We start from the raw sequence: 15,465 nt of genomic DNA on the forward strand, positions 1-15,465 counted from the left end.
GATTGTTGGATGATGACACACCGATCTGGATTGTGGAAATACTTCTGGTATGTAGGATAATTCTGATACTACTGATATGTAGTAAGCCACAGGAGTGTAAGCAAATCAGAGGTGTTAAGAAATGGCTGTTTCCTCTTTTGCGTGAACTTCTCAGCTTTCATGTGTATGCTGAACTCATTATTCAGTCCTAGTCATTAAAATGTTATCCCTTGGCTAACATACTGTGTAATGACTCTTTGGGAAAATAGTTATCTATGACTACATCAATCTGATTAGACCTATCTAAAATATCAGTGACAAATTTATGCTAAACAGGAAAGGGTAGCAATTTTTTTCCACCTTTTGACTCATGACAGTGTTGATTGCAGGTATAATACACATTCCAGATTTGGTATAGAAAGGGAAAATAAGAATAATTTCCTAACTAAAAACTCATTTGGGGTGTACTTTCTAGTCAGTCATTCTGGTCAGGAGTCCCCTCTGAGTCATAAAGATTTATTGTAGGTCTTTTCAAAAAAGAATTGTGCCCCTTAATGGAATTTGTTATATAGGGTTAAATAGGAAGGACTAAGCGTCTTGTGAGCTGCTTTTTCAAACAGGAGCAGATCCAGCTCAGCAGAAGAAGACTTTACAGTTTCTGTTCAGATATAAGCAGTGAAAAGTCCTCTGGGGACTGGTACATAGAGGGTAAGGAGTGTTGTGGTATAGATAGACGTGTCCATGAAGCGAGGAAACATGCCTCTCTGAAAAGGCTTCTATGAAGTGAACGTGGGTTTACAGAAGAGGGATAGGCAGGCACAGGCTTGGGGACCAGAGTGTGGGTATCACCACGCTGTCACCCTGGGGAACGTTCCCCTCTGGCAACACCAGCCATGTGCTGTCCATAGTTTTTTAAGGGGTGGCCTCAGGCAGCCGGTTGTTTGATAAGTTATAACTGTGCTCTGTGTTCACCTGTCTCTCTATAGCTAGTTCCGGTAAGGAGCTGCCTCCTGCAGCTAACATTTTCTCACCAAATGATGGATTTATTTATGGAAATTCTTCCTTCTGCTCTCTCAGAGGCATAATGTCTCGATTTCCTTGTTTACTTTCACTCCCTTCCCTTCCATGGGACAAAAGGAAAGATGATCAGTTTTTGCCTTCTGATAAGATCAAAAAACTGTTGCATTTTTTTTTTTAAATGGGAAGCCCTGGCTTTATAAAAACAAACCAAAAAAAAAAAAAAAAAAAAAAAAAGAGAAAACTATTTTAATTCTGAAAACTCTGAATTGCAGAAAACCATGAGACATTTCAAGCCATTCTAGCTTGTAACTGTGATTTAGTTTGAATAATAAGTGGAAGATATGTGGACTCGGGCATGATAAAACTGAATTACAGAGACACAGTCTTGTGGGATTGGTAAAATATTTGCATGTATGGGGATTATAGGGATGAGGAAGAGGTGAAGACAAGGTATTTACAACATGCTTGCTACCCATACAATATAATGTACAAATATTACAGCCTGTGTTTAGCCATACACCTCTCATATTTGCTTTCATGGTTGTTCCCATGCCAGAAAAGCTACATCCTAGTCAGTCATTGTCTTTTTTTATGAGCTTTTACAAAATGCCTAGACTCAACCCCTTTCCAGTAGCACTGGGATGGTCTAACCTACGAGCTCATTTGGGTATCTGTTTTACCTTACAGTATTTTTGCAGTGTCACTTCTTCCTAGAAAACAAAGTACTTCTGTGTTACCTAATTCCTAGCATGAACTTTCCCAAGCTTGTTTTCGGTTGTATCATCAAGTCAGCGCACCTCCTGACACTTCTTTTGGTGTATTTCTGGTTGTCACCCTCTTTGCTGCACCACACTGACTGGAAAGGAGACCTTGAGGTTGAAACAGAGTGTAGCAACAGCGGCCAGTGTATGGCTAGTGGGTGCCCCGTTGGCTCTACAGCCCTGTGGCTCTGTACTTAGCCATCATATGACTTTGCTGATGAGTCTGGCAGATCTGGCAGCAGTTAAGGGATTTACAGTGGGGGACTACACGCGGGACTGGGACTAACCGTTGAGATATCTGGTGGTATGTGGGTGGTGGTGTCTGTGGTGCTGAGTGGAGCTGGCAGTAGGAGGACCCAGGATAAACAGGCATTTTGGGTGGTGCATAAGAGAGGGTGATTCGCTGGTACACCCGGGGTTTTGGATGTAGGCTGAAGGTGCAGCTGTTGGGTATCGAAGCAATCTGGGGAAACAGGCTTGTTGCTGTATGTGAACATCTACGTGTGCCTGGCCTGGCAGGTAGAGTCCCTGCCCCACCACCTCCCAGCTCAGGGGACTGAGCTAGTTCCTGCTGTGCATGAAAGCAAGAACTTTTTCATGTAATTAGCAGAAGATGCTATCACACAGACCTGAAATGATTTCACATTTACTACATTGTTTATTGCTATTGCTCTGGCACCATAGTTCTCTGTGAGGAGTCACCAGTCTGTCAGGCTAACCTTTAAACATGAAAGTGCATTAAAAAGAAGTGATTCCTTGGGGTATTTCCCAGTAGATTACAAACCTGTATCTACAAGATTTTGTATAGAGTCTTGGTTATAGTAATGAGTGTTTCTGCAAAGACAATGAAAATAACATGCTTGTACAGAGCTGGAATTTGGCTGTGAAACACCAGTCCATCTCACAGATTTATTGGTCCATAAAAATTACAGGCATAAAACCAGCCTTCTTTTGGGTTTTTATTAAATCTGTTAAAAAAATCTAACACTATAAAAATGTGATATAATTTGTGACATCCCTTAAGTTACCAAAAAAAGACTGAATCAGGGCAAACCAACTCAAATTTAAACATACTGTCTAGGATGCTGCCAGAAATATAAAATCATGCTTGAGTGCCACAGCCTCATTTTATAGCACATGCCTGAAGATAAATTTTATGGTTCAGATAAGGCCTTTTGAAAATAGACATTTATGAATCTTTTATTAAAGGGGACTCTTCACTGGGAAGCACTGTAATAAAATCGTATCTCTGCAAAACAGATGATAGTGTCACTTTGTTACCATGCAACGAGCGTTGTTTCAATAGCCTGGCCACAAACCATACACAAAAATGCTCCAGTTTGGAACAGCAAAGGTTTATGTTCTCCTTTGTGCAGAAATTGCACATTCCCTCAAGTCCAGTTGTTCTAAAACTGAAAGTGAAATTTTAACATTTAAAAGTTTTGGCTTTAAAGAACCTGAGAGCTAAGCATGGTTTGACTCCAGAGTCCAGTTCTAAAGTCCACAGGGAGTTCCCAAAGGTGATGATGGGCCACCATCAGTCATTTTATTACAACCTGAAGGTGCTACTGCTGCTAAATGCACAAGGGCAAAGGAGAGGGACTTTGATTATTCATTCTGTTTAGTTGCTGTTTCACTCCATGGCTCTGGTTTGGCCATCTCCTATCTGCTTCAGCCAGGACAAAGCCCAGGCATAGTTCTGGGGACAGTTCACTCCAGGCTCTTTTCCCAAAGGGTAGTATGTATGGGACTACCCTGGCTTTGGCTCTCTTCCCCTGTAGAGTCTTTCCATGATGTATCAGCATTTTTTTCCCTCCCACTCACCTCCGCACGGTGCTAGAGCATGTCCCTGGTCACACAACGCACGCTCTACATTGCTTGCTACAAAAACATCCTGAAGGACTGCAAAACACCTCTTACGTTACTTTAAACACTTTGAACTGAAAGCAACAGACTGAGTAGTAGCAGTATCTTAGAACTGTCAGTGTACCACTGAGGCACGAGGAGATCTGTGCTGAAGGGAGCTAACCTCTAGTCATGTGGGCATGAGCCAGCCTACACTGCTTACTTTCATTTATCAGTAGTAAACTAAAAACGTACTGCAAGAGAGCTAAACAGGGCCAAGGCATTGGCTTGAGAAGTAGCATTTCTCATTTGTAGTTTGGTGTTTCCTACCTCTCTGCCTGGACCAGTTTTGGTGCATGACCATCACGTAGCACTCCCTCAGATGATGGCCAGGGTTTGCTCGAGGGATAACAGGAGGCCAGGGGCTGGTTGCAGTAAGTATGGTGAAGGCCACCTTGTGGAAAAGGTCTAGCTATGCTGTTGCAAGAGAGCCAGGCTGTCCCATTTGTTTGCATGGTCAGAAGACACAACCCGGCTGTCCAGTTTACCAATACGGATGAAGCCAGTACTTCATAGCAATCAGCATCATGGTTTGCTACGGCAAATGTGAAAGGAAAACACTACAAAGCTGTTTACATATGGTAGGTTCTTCTTTGTTGTAATGTCCTTATGTAACTTTGTGACCTAATTGGCTGAATTTAGTATGTGTTTAGTGCTGTTAAACAGAACCCAGTTTCAATCCCAAGCAAAATTCCAGTATTTCGACATTTGTTTTTGTTACACATGAAGAAAAAACGTGAGCACATAGTTATTCAGAGAACAGATGTTCCCACAAAAGTTTAATTAAAAATCTAGACGTTTTCCTGCTGTTTTTAAAATCTAAATGAAATGTTATCATAGTCCACAATCAAAAAAATTCACTTTGGTTTACTGAAGTGAACTCAAATTATTAATTTTCAGGTCTTCACCTCCCATCATACATCCAGCATAATGAAGTAATATGACTATGTAGAGTGATCAAAAGAAAACATGTATTCACAACGAAAAATGTAGGGATTGAGAAGCCTCTAATTAGCTGCTGGGGCAACAGTTTGGCTGACGGGATTCATCTGGTCAGGTGCAGACATCTACCGCTGAGCTGGTTGTCTGCTCTCTTATCAGAGTCACTGGAAAGAAATAGGCACTGTTTGGAAAGTGAACAAACTTCGGTTTCTGAATGTAACTTAACCACACAGACTGAGGTAATGATCTAATTCTAGGTAATTTTAATGGGTAGAAACAGGCCTTTTGGGGTGAAATCCTTTGCCAATATTTACTTCAGAGAGAGACAGAAAAGGACCCAGAGGCAGGCACAAAACATTTTTAACTTGCTCTTTGTATTTTATCATACTTTGGTAAATTGCTGTCACGTATTTTACCACCTGTATTGCCCGAGAGACAGACATTCTCTGCAAACTCCTCCAGCGCTGGAGTCTGAAGCAGCCCAGACAGCCCGTGAATGATCTCTATAACATATCTCAGGATAATCAGTATAAGCTATGATAGACAATGACACTGAAGTGAGAAACAGAGCTTTACTGAATGCCAGGAGGTAATCAAGCGTTTGAACTCATGCATCTGGCATCAGATTACTCTGTGCTGCAGTTATTAGAACAGTCTGGTGGATAACTTAATCAGGCATGTCTTTAAACACCACAAGTGAACAGTCATAAATTCTGAACAACAAGGATTTTTTTTGTACTTACTGCAGGTTTGACTCCTTTACAGGACTAACCAAAAAGAAACTTAAATGTTTCCATTTCTGAAGAGCTTAGAGTTAGGAGTGCTTTGCTGGTGTCTCCTGGACAGTGGAGGAATCACTGTCCGCTTGCTCTCAGCTCCTTCTGATTGCTACGGCTCTTTCCAAAATCAGAGGGGGATCCCATGGTGCCACACAGCCTAAACATTCTGTTGTCACAGAGCGGAGGTGGGAGAAGCACCTCACCACCCATTGACCTAAAGCTAGATTGGTCACTGTGATGTGAAAAATCTCTCTATAGTAATCTTTTCTACCTTAATTGTCATCATCAAAACCTTGACAGACAGAGTTACCAGGCTTTATGATGAGCTTTCCCATCTGAAAGAGACTATCTAAGTGTGTGACATACTTCAACTCTCCACCCCGAACCACTGTCTGGAGACATAAGAAGCGCTGAAGCAGCCTGTTCCTAAATTTGCTCATGCTATGTTAGCAGATACCCGCTACACTGTTTCTACCCTGTACAAGGTATTTCTTAAAAATCCACTCTGCTGAAAGTGATTGCAAAATCTTTGTTAACCTAAAAATGTTCAACTATGCTCTTCCTCAGAGCTCACAAACCCCATTGTAGAGGAACGAAGCTGGGTTAATTAGCATTGGTAATATACAACTGTGGGTTAGTTTCAGGGGTGGCTTGGCCGATGTAGATAAGGTGCAGCTGTGGCTGGTTAAGTGAAGTGGTTGAGAGTCAATGAAGAGAGAGTGGCCGAGGAAGAAGCAGAGGGAGGAAGAAGCAAAAGAAGGGAGAATGTATGCTCTGGATGAGGTGAGGAGAAGGCAGCAGAGGGACTGGCATGAAGAGTATGCTGGTATGAGATGGTAAAAGACCTTGTTGCAGCTTGATAGTTTGGAGAGTGCTGCGACACCTCATGTAGGAATAGTTGCCTAAAATCTGGGTGCCAGACAGCATCCCATGCTTTGTCTTTTGGATCATGTATTTTGGCTGTCTCCTTGGGCGTTGCTATGGGAATAATGGAGGTGGAGGGTATGCCAAACTCCAGCCATTTAGGAGCTCTGGAGAAGGGTTGTAGGTTGGATAAACAGCTCTTACAAGATGGACTTAGTTGTGAATGTATTTTTAGCACTTTTAATGGACCAATTTCTGTTGACATTATGCTATTTACATTTTTTTTCATGTGTAGTGAAACAGAGCATCAGAGATCTCAGCACTGTCTGTGAAAAAAAGACATTTGAATGAAAAAAACTCTGTCTCTGGTAACACATTAATTTACAGAAGCCTCTGGATTTAATAGCCAGCAAAGCACTCCTGTAATCACTGTTCTCCTTCACTTCTGCATATTAGGAGTTTGGGGTTGCCCACAGAAGAAAATCCCTCACAGGACTTCCCTTTTGAGGGATTTTCTCAAGGTAACTTATGTTACAGTAACTGGAATTTTTCAGACTGTGTTGCCTACTCTTATCTGCCTTGTTTTCCTCAGCAAGGGAACTGCTGTTATAGGCACAGGTTGTCCCTTGTGCCTCCATCAAGAAGCTTGAACCACCACAGAGTGCGTGCCCGCAACATATCTGTATAGGCAGGTATAAATATTCACACTCTTGTCTCTTGAACATACACAGCAAAGAGACTGCGGTGCCAAGTATGAGCACTACGGGTATGCCAAGAACCCATACGCAGTTCGACACACTCACAGCTCAAATGAGTTCTCACTACTAAAACTGCTTTCTATTCATAATCTCATTGCTGTCTTGCAGCCCAGGGTGATGGTAGCTCCGGTATCTTCGCTCACGTAACTTTTCTGCCAGGGATGGACTGGCAGGAAGGAAGGCAGTCTCTTGGCCAAGCTCAGCCCCTGGGGATCCCTAATAAATAAGCACAGCCACACACTGTTTTGCACTCCAATGCAGAACTGTGGGGAAATTAAATTAAATTGAGGAAATTAAACCAAGCTCTCTAGGCTTTGAAGAAAAGGGTTTTCCTCAGTCATAAGCAATCCACTGTACAAATGGGTGTAAACAAAGGGAACACAGGGGAGAGAAACAAAATACATGTCATGAATATCCCCAAAGGCAGACTACCACCCCCAGAATATACTACTGCCAGGCTAAATCCAAGGGTTTTTTCCTCTGTGAGGGTGGAAGTAGGAAGCTGGCTAACTCGGACAACTGCAACAGCCATCACCTTGTGTGCTTGTTGATCTGGAATACTGTGGCCTCTGCTATTGGAGCTTACTGTTCAGGTCATGGCTGAAAAGGAAGGTCTGGAATTCTTTTTCTTTAAGCCACTTCCCAGGGGATAAGGGAAGCCATCCTCACCTGCAGCTGTGCTGGGTGACATGACACCTGAATGGAGGGCAAGTCACTTCAGCAAATTACTAGTATTTTATATGTCAAAGAGGATGGAAGAAAATGCAACAAGAAGAGCAAAGAGATTTGATGTGTGGACCAGCTTCCCAATCCAACTTATTCCACTGCAAATGCAAAAGATAGCCCCCATCCTACAAACTATTAGCCAGTAATTTTTCCATGGTAAAAGTTTTGTAGTGTTAGCACGGTGTCTGTCCAATATAGAAGTAATGGGGCATCTTTGCTGGGGTCACAGGAACAGGGAATTCATTTAAACTGTGTCTGTCTTGGCTCATGTACATGAATTTTAGTGGTAGAAGAACCCTTTTTCAAAGTTTTGATTTTTACATGGTGATTAGAAATTACCTGGCAACTTCATAATCAGCCCAGAAAGGATTTAAACTTGGAAGTTCCTCTTGCATTTTGGTGTCAGCAGCAGTTTCTTTTTCTACCTTCCTGCGCAGGGGATGTTTTGAAACATCTTGTGTACCACGAGTTGCTCATATGGTTTGGGAATCCCTAACCAGAGGCCAGTCTGAGCTGCCTCCCCCACTTCTCCCAGCCTCTCACGCGTATTCCAAGGCTTTGCTCAGAACAGATATTTTCGGCTATTTCAGAAAACTGTTGTTTATTCCAAGAACGCATCTGAAGAACTTACACATCAAAGCCCATGCTGCCAAGAACATGGAAACTATAACTAATACAAAAGATGCTTAATAAAACCAAGACAGGACCCTAATGAAATAAATGCTTATTGCGTCCACTATAGCAAGCAAGGGATCTTAATGTGCGAAGGTATAGGACAAAAAGTCTTGCTGCTCAAAACAGTGGTATAATTATTTTAATAGGATAAAAACTAGATGAAGACACTTTCAGGTCATATCAATAAGATCCATCTTTTACAAGCAGAAGCGCAGAAATTGCGCCTGTGAATGGGAACTCAGTGTTCCTGTGACTTGTCCATAAACCGTGGACATGGTCCCACAGCAGCTGAAGGGCCAGGACCCACACTTTCCTCTTTGCTGGTATCATCTGTTGCTCGAGATGTGCCTGAACTTGTTGCCTTCGCTCTTGAGCCTGCATTGCCAATATTCCCACTGTTTCTGCAGATCCTGTTTGACAGGTCGATACTTTTTAAGTGTATGTCAGATCTTGATGAACACTCAGTGTCTTGAACGTGCTAGTCCCACGTGCAGTCATACTGCAATGCAGAAGCAAATTGTCCTCCTCCTCTTGGTACCTGATCGGCACTGCTGTTGAAGCAAATGGAAATGTCACCCAAGCAGGTATGTGTGGAGAATATGGCACTGAGCAAGACTTTGCTCTTCTGGAGGTCACTGCCATGAGGATCCATAGCATTGCCAAGTGTACTACTGTCCTCCAGTGAGGCGTGAGAAAGTTTTGATAGAAACCTAAAGAATTTCTCAGGAACTGTTAAGAAAAAAGTAAAATCAAAAGCAGGGGCAGTATGTGCTGCCCTTCCTGTACAAGTACAATTCTGAGGAACTGGGAAAACTGCAAAAATAGGAAGTTACATTGCAACATGGGGCTATGTCATCCAGGAGCAGTGAGTGCTTGCAGTTTTTGGAGAAGATGGTTCAATCAGCACTATTTTGCTGTCAAGTTGAAAGGAGAATGTGTGACTAAAGTCAGGGCAATTTCATGCACTTGGGACACAGGGAGGTTTTATTTGTGCATGAACTTTGTCTTTTAATAGAACTTGTTGAGAAAAGCCACTGTGAAAGGACTGAAAACTGTTTTCTCTCTCTTTTTTTTTTTTTTTTTTTTTTAATTTCTTTCTGGCAACGTCAGGTATACTTTTAAGCGAAGGTCACCTACAGAAGAAAAGGAGTCCAGACATGACAAGCTCTGAAGCTAATCTTCACTTAGGGAGGTGGTTGTGTATATAGTTTTTCAGCTACTGTTGGTAAAGTTGATGGCTTAAGATGGCTTGGGCCAGTCATCACGGCTGAAGAAGTGACGTCCTCCATCCTACATTTGTCTCTGCTTACTCTCAGTTGCATGATTTCCCTATTCATCTTGCACCAATTTGCTCTTGTCAGACCCTGAGCTGATTCAACTCCCTTACTTGGAAGAAAACTGACCTGAAAAAAAAAAGAACGGTCTTCTGCTTGACTAGCGGTAGGTTAGGCTTCGTGGAGAGAGGTAGAGATAGCAGGAAGAACATCTTTTTTAAAGACCATATGTCTTTAGCCGTTCTTTTAAATTTAACCCTGGATTCAGAAGAGGTCTTATCCCTGTGCTGAGAAAAGGTTCTAGTCCCAGCGGTACTGAGCTAAATGTTTCAATACTCTTTGTTTTTCACACAGAGAATGAATTCCTGACCCCCTCCGAGATGGCAGGAGGTGGCTTTAATGGAACCGTGGCACTATCTCTGTTTGTGAGGATTTGTTGATATTGCAAATGAGAATTAGTATCTCAAGCTGATAATGATTCTTTTCTGCTGTTGCAAGACATTTTCAGGGCTGATATCTTTCCAAAGCTGCTATGAAATTAAAGCTGTGCAAGAGCAGTATAATGAGAAGCATCAAACTGTATGATGTGGAAGGATGTGACTCGCTGCACGAATATGGTACTAGAGTTTCGTGTTGGGTGGGAAGGTGGACTGGAATTCAGAGAATCTGAATACTGGCCTATGCTGTGCCCACAGCTTAGTTTATGACCTAAAATGAGGTGCTCAAGCCTTCTGTGTGTTACCTCATGTACAAAGGACACCAAATGGATATTTACTTCTTGCTTTGACATCAAGGAATTAAAAAAAACACCACCCTAATGTAAGTGATAGGTAGTAAAGTTTCACAACACGGGACACTCCTGGAGGTTGTGCCCCATGTGGAAATGTACCCCTTGGTAAGTTAACCGCTTTACCAAACCCACCCCTGCCTTTTTCAAACCACAGAAATTCTGTTTACTGAAACACAGTAACTCTTGCAGAGTTTTGTCCGGGAGACAATCCTCCACTGTTGCAACTCATTACCACATTTTGATTTGCTCAGTATCATTTGGCAACAATCTGAAAAGGCACTTCGGGGATTTCATCTGCTCTGGCCCAGGAAAACAAACCGCCAGGCTCCGCACCCCGTGAGGCTCCCGCCTGTCCCGCCGCCCCTCCCCACCTACTGCTTCGCGTTCCAAAAAGCAGGACTGGCCCCCTTTTTTTTGCTGCCTGCCGCTTCTAGCAATAAGATTAGCAGTAGGTGTCATTTTCGGGCTGGTATAGGACACCTTCACCATTTCAATAGTTTTGGTGGGTTTGTTCACTGCAAACTTTTAGAAATTCATTTCAGCTATGTATTTTGAATGCCACATCATCCCCGCAGCGCGGTGGAGCTCCGGGAACGCCTTTCCCCAGCCGCATCGCTCCGTTGCGGAGCGCAAAGCTGATTAGGAACGGCGGCGCGCTCTGCGGGGCGAGCGGGGCAGCCCCGGCTCCCGCTCCCGGCCCCGCTGCCGCTCCCGCTGCCGCCGCGGCCCTTGGGCGCCCCCTGGCGGCGGCGGGGCGCTGCCGGGCGCTCGCCGCTGCCGCGTCCGGCTCTGGCGGGCGGTGGCGGGGCAGCGGGGGGGTGGGCGATGCCGCCCCCCGGGGTGCCCGGGGCACAGAGGCGCCGAGTTAGCACCGCAGCAGCGCCCGCTTCGCTCTGCCGCGCGGAGAGCGGTCCCGCAGGGGAGGGCGGCACGCAGCCCGAGGGGCGGCCCGGCCTCCGCCGCTGAGGGCGTTGCTGCCCGGCGGGGCCGCCGGCCCGGGCGCCCACGGCGCTGCCTGCGCTCCGCAGCCGCGGCCGGGCGTGTGGCAAACGGCAGGGAATGGAGGCGGGGGGCTCGCTGCGCACCCTCCCTCGCAGGTGTACCGGCGATTCGCCAGGGAGGTTGAGTAGAAAGTGCTCTGAAGTCTCGCGGTGTTCAGCAGAGAGCTGTGTTTTCTGTGAACTGTTAAATCAAGCGGGGTTGCATAACGGGAATGCAGCAGCTTTCCTACGCGCGCTGACACCACGTGTGTCCCTCATGGTGCGGCACAGGATGGTGGCTCCCGTGGGTGGGGGGCCGGGGGTGGTGAGGGTTGCCCAGGGGGTCTGTCAGGGCAGGGCCTGGCTCCCCCAAAAATAGAGTTAAGTTTCCATGCTGGCTTTCAAATGGTTGCTAGCTACATTGCTCGGTCTTGGTGATGAGGGAGGGCAGCGCCAGAGCATTTGTGAGGCCCCAGAGGGCGGTGGGAGAACACTTTGGTGGCAGAACGTTTGCCTGCCACGTGGGACAGCCAGGTCCCCCTGCACCTGCGCAGCGCCGGGGCCGGCTGGCTGGGTGGCAGCGCTGCCAAAAAGGACCCGGGATACAACTAAAATTATCAGCCAGAAATGCGGCCTCATGCCGAAGCGGCCAGCGGCCTCCCGGGCTGCGCAGAGCCCCAGCAGGCTGAGGGTGACCCTCCCTCCCCGGCTCAGCCCTGGCCAGACCACAGCTGGAGTGCCCGGCCCAGGCCTGGGCTCCCCCGGGCAGGCAGGACAGCGTCGTACTGGAGTGAGTCCTGCAAAGGGCGACTGAGATGACGAAGGGATTAGAGCCGGTCCTGATGTACAAGGAGAAGCTGAGACAGATGGCATTGTTTAGATTGCGGAAGAGTCTCAGGGGGGACATTCAAGTGGGGATATCTCAGGGGGATATTGCCAATGTGTGCAAATATCTGATGGGGGACAGTAAAGACGACAAGAGACAGACCCTGCTAAGTGGTACCCAGTGAAGGAACAAGAGGGAACTGGCACAAACCGAAGTATGAGAATTCCCATTCGAACACAAGGAGAGTGTTTTTACTGCGAGGATGGTCAAACACGGGCACAGGTTGCCCAGAGAGGCCGGTGGGTTTCCTTCCCTGCAGATATTCAAAAATATCTCTGGACATGGTTCACCAGAACCTGGTCTAGGTGACCCTGCTTTGAACAGGAATGTTGGACTAAATGATCTCCAGACATCTCTGCCAGCCTCAGCCGTTGTGTTCCTGTGATTCCAGGAAAAGTGATTTTAAAGCAAGAAACACATCCTTTTTTTTTTTAAAAAAAAAAAAAAAAAGTGAAAAAGAAAAAGGTAGTGGGAGCGAAGATTGCCCTTGCTTTCTGGATCCTAAGGACTGAAAGAGGTAAGAGTTGGGTTTTTTTTCTTTTTTCTCCCCTTTGTCATTGAATTGAGTTGGGTGGAAATATGAGTAAGGGTGGGAAAGGAACTGGTAGACATAATACTTCTACTATTACTCAGTCAAAAGGATTGCAAGGCTGAGATGGGGATTTTTTTGCTGGCCTGTAGATCTGTTGGGAATCACCTTGTGTTTTTGCTGCCTGCCGCTTCTAGCAATAAGATTAGCAGTAGGTTTAGTTGTCATTTTCGGGCTGGTATAAGACACCTTCACCATTTCAATAGATTTTGTGGGTTTGTTCACTGCAAACTTTTAGAAATTCATTCCAGCTATGTATTTTGAATGCCACAGAATTGAAAATTATCTTTTGAACTGTAGGTCTGGACTTGGATTTAGAACATATAGCAATACATAGTGCAGCAATTTGCTCCTGCGGTCTGAATGTCCAGACGGATGCCCTGGGACATAACAATCAGACTCTGTAAAATGGCACATTGCAAAGTCCTTATCCAAGGAAAACCTCAGCTTCAGGTTTTGGGTAACTATTAATTGTCTTCATAACTTTTCCATAAATACTATGTAGCTAGTAAATGCACAGAGCTGACTTTTAATTGCATCTAGCTTTCAGGAGATGTCTTTTACATGATCTAGTTAGAAAATCCACTGGCCAAATGCTGGTGTTTATTCCCCATTCCTATGTCTGTCCATGAAAGTATTGTGAGAATGGGACAAATCTAACACTAGCATAGTGGAAAGAAAGATTGTCAGATATTTTGTCTTTGTGACAGGTATTATTAGTCCATTCAGGGAAAAATGCCAAAAAAAAAATAAAAATCATAAGAATGGAAATCTGCCCAGTTTTCTTTAGTTTGGTTTTTTTTATTATTATTATTATTTTTTTTTTAAATAAGATTGGGTTCAGTTTTAAGTGTGCATTTCAGAACCTTTGCTTTCATGTTTGGATTCAAGTAAATCTAGGAACCTAAAAGTCAAAATGTTGATGAAAGCAAGTGGCTTGCTCAATAGTCTGTATTTACATGTCTTGCATGACTTGCTGTGGATGAGCGCTGTCTACTTATGAAAACATACTTTCTACATCCTTGTAGTCCATAAAATGTTGGCCTATATTAAGCAACGTGGCAGCAGAAGTCACAATGTTCCTGTGTTGGTGCAAGAGGGTTTTATGGGTTTGCTGACTTCTGTTTCAGAAAGCTGGTCTTTGGAAGATTTTGCTTTCTTCTTGTACAGACTTTACATACTGTAGATTAACTTTGCCTAGGAATGCATGAGAGCCAGCTGAGAGCTTGTGGGTTGAGGTTAGTGGGTGACCGACATCGGTGTTGTGGCAGCTGTCTGCTACAGTCCGGAAGAAAAAGTAGGTGAGGTGACCTGACTGAAAAACGTGAGAAAGGAATGTAATAAAAAGGTAGAAGCAGGGTCAGGTCATTCCTCCAAAAGCTGGAAGAAGAGACACTGTCTGAGTGTGCAGGGATTCAGTTAGGAAAGTGAAAGCCCATCTGGACTTGTATCTATTGAGGGATGTGAAGGGCATTAGGTACATCAGGATGTGTAGCAACATGTGCTGGGATTACAAATGTCCATGTTATTTATGTATGGCAAAATAACCTGAAATGAACATGTTTCTTAAGGAATGTATTCAAACAGAAAGACTGTACTTTCTTGAAGGAGATCGTCTTCTTTGACATATGAATTCACAATTACCTGAAGATCAGATTGCTCCCAGCCTCCTGTCTGTGTATAAAGCATTCGGTATTTGTACTTCTATGGCACATGAATGTTGTGTTACCAAATATTTATTCTGTATGAAACAACCAACAAAGCAGTAAAATTTCCAAGTGTGATTTTCCTGTTTGCATGTCTACCTTCTGTCACACTGATTCTATTCACTTATCACTTTGTATGATTCTAGAAAAGGAGAAAATTCCCCTTGCAAGGTCAGAAACTTCTGAGAGAAATCCTAGTGATTTTTTTACAAAGCCAACAGTGAGAACTCTGTGCCACAGGCTGGAGTGAAAAGTGCAGATGTTTGAAAAACTAATTGTTTTCTAAAAGTAACATTTTTCATTGTATTTTCACTACTGTGATGAAAAATTACCATTATTTAGATAGACATCTTGTGATCTTTCTTGTGGCACATGCTGCTATGACAGGACAGACTGTCCCTTTAGAAACCGATCAGTCTGGTCAGACTCTGTCCCAACGTCTTGCCCTTCAACCACAGCATTTTGGGTCTCCTAGCTTTATGTCCCAGCACAGATTTGGGGCAGCCAGCTGGAAGTTAGCCTGTGCGACATGAATTTTATGCGCAGACTAGGGCGAGAGTAATATATTTGATCGCTAGATGTGAAAAGCCCTCGCTCTTCTGGGCAGCATCACAAACACCTGGGAAACACCAGCTAAGCCTGTGAGAACTGCAGGAAAAGAAAGATTCCCACCAGGGATTGTAGCTGAAGCAGGCGCTTGTAGAGCTTTTTATTGTTCAGTGTTGGCTTTCTGTGTTTCTGTCTCGACTTCCAGACTGAAATATGGGTGTGGATAGTGAGCAAGCCAATCGCAACAGATCTGAGCCACACAGGTTGGCATGAAGTGCATAA

General features: G+C 44.4%; 1 protein-coding gene across 1 annotated transcript in view; it reads left to right on the forward strand.

Moving 5' to 3' along the window:
* Positions 1 to 15,465, forward strand: part of IL17REL (interleukin 17 receptor E like) — a 123,002-nt gene that overhangs the window by 67,449 nt on the left and 40,088 nt on the right. The window contains exon 17 of the mRNA XM_080393999.1: positions 1 to 15,465. This exon is cut by the window's left edge and continues 15,629 nt beyond it; it is cut by the window's right edge and continues 40,088 nt beyond it. The gene's annotated coding sequence lies outside the window, so the exon portion shown is untranslated.

Source organism: Falco punctatus, assembly GCF_963210335.1.
Source record: "Falco punctatus genome assembly, chromosome: 6".
In the NCBI taxonomy this organism is placed as follows: Eukaryota; Metazoa; Chordata; class Aves; order Falconiformes; family Falconidae; genus Falco; species Falco punctatus.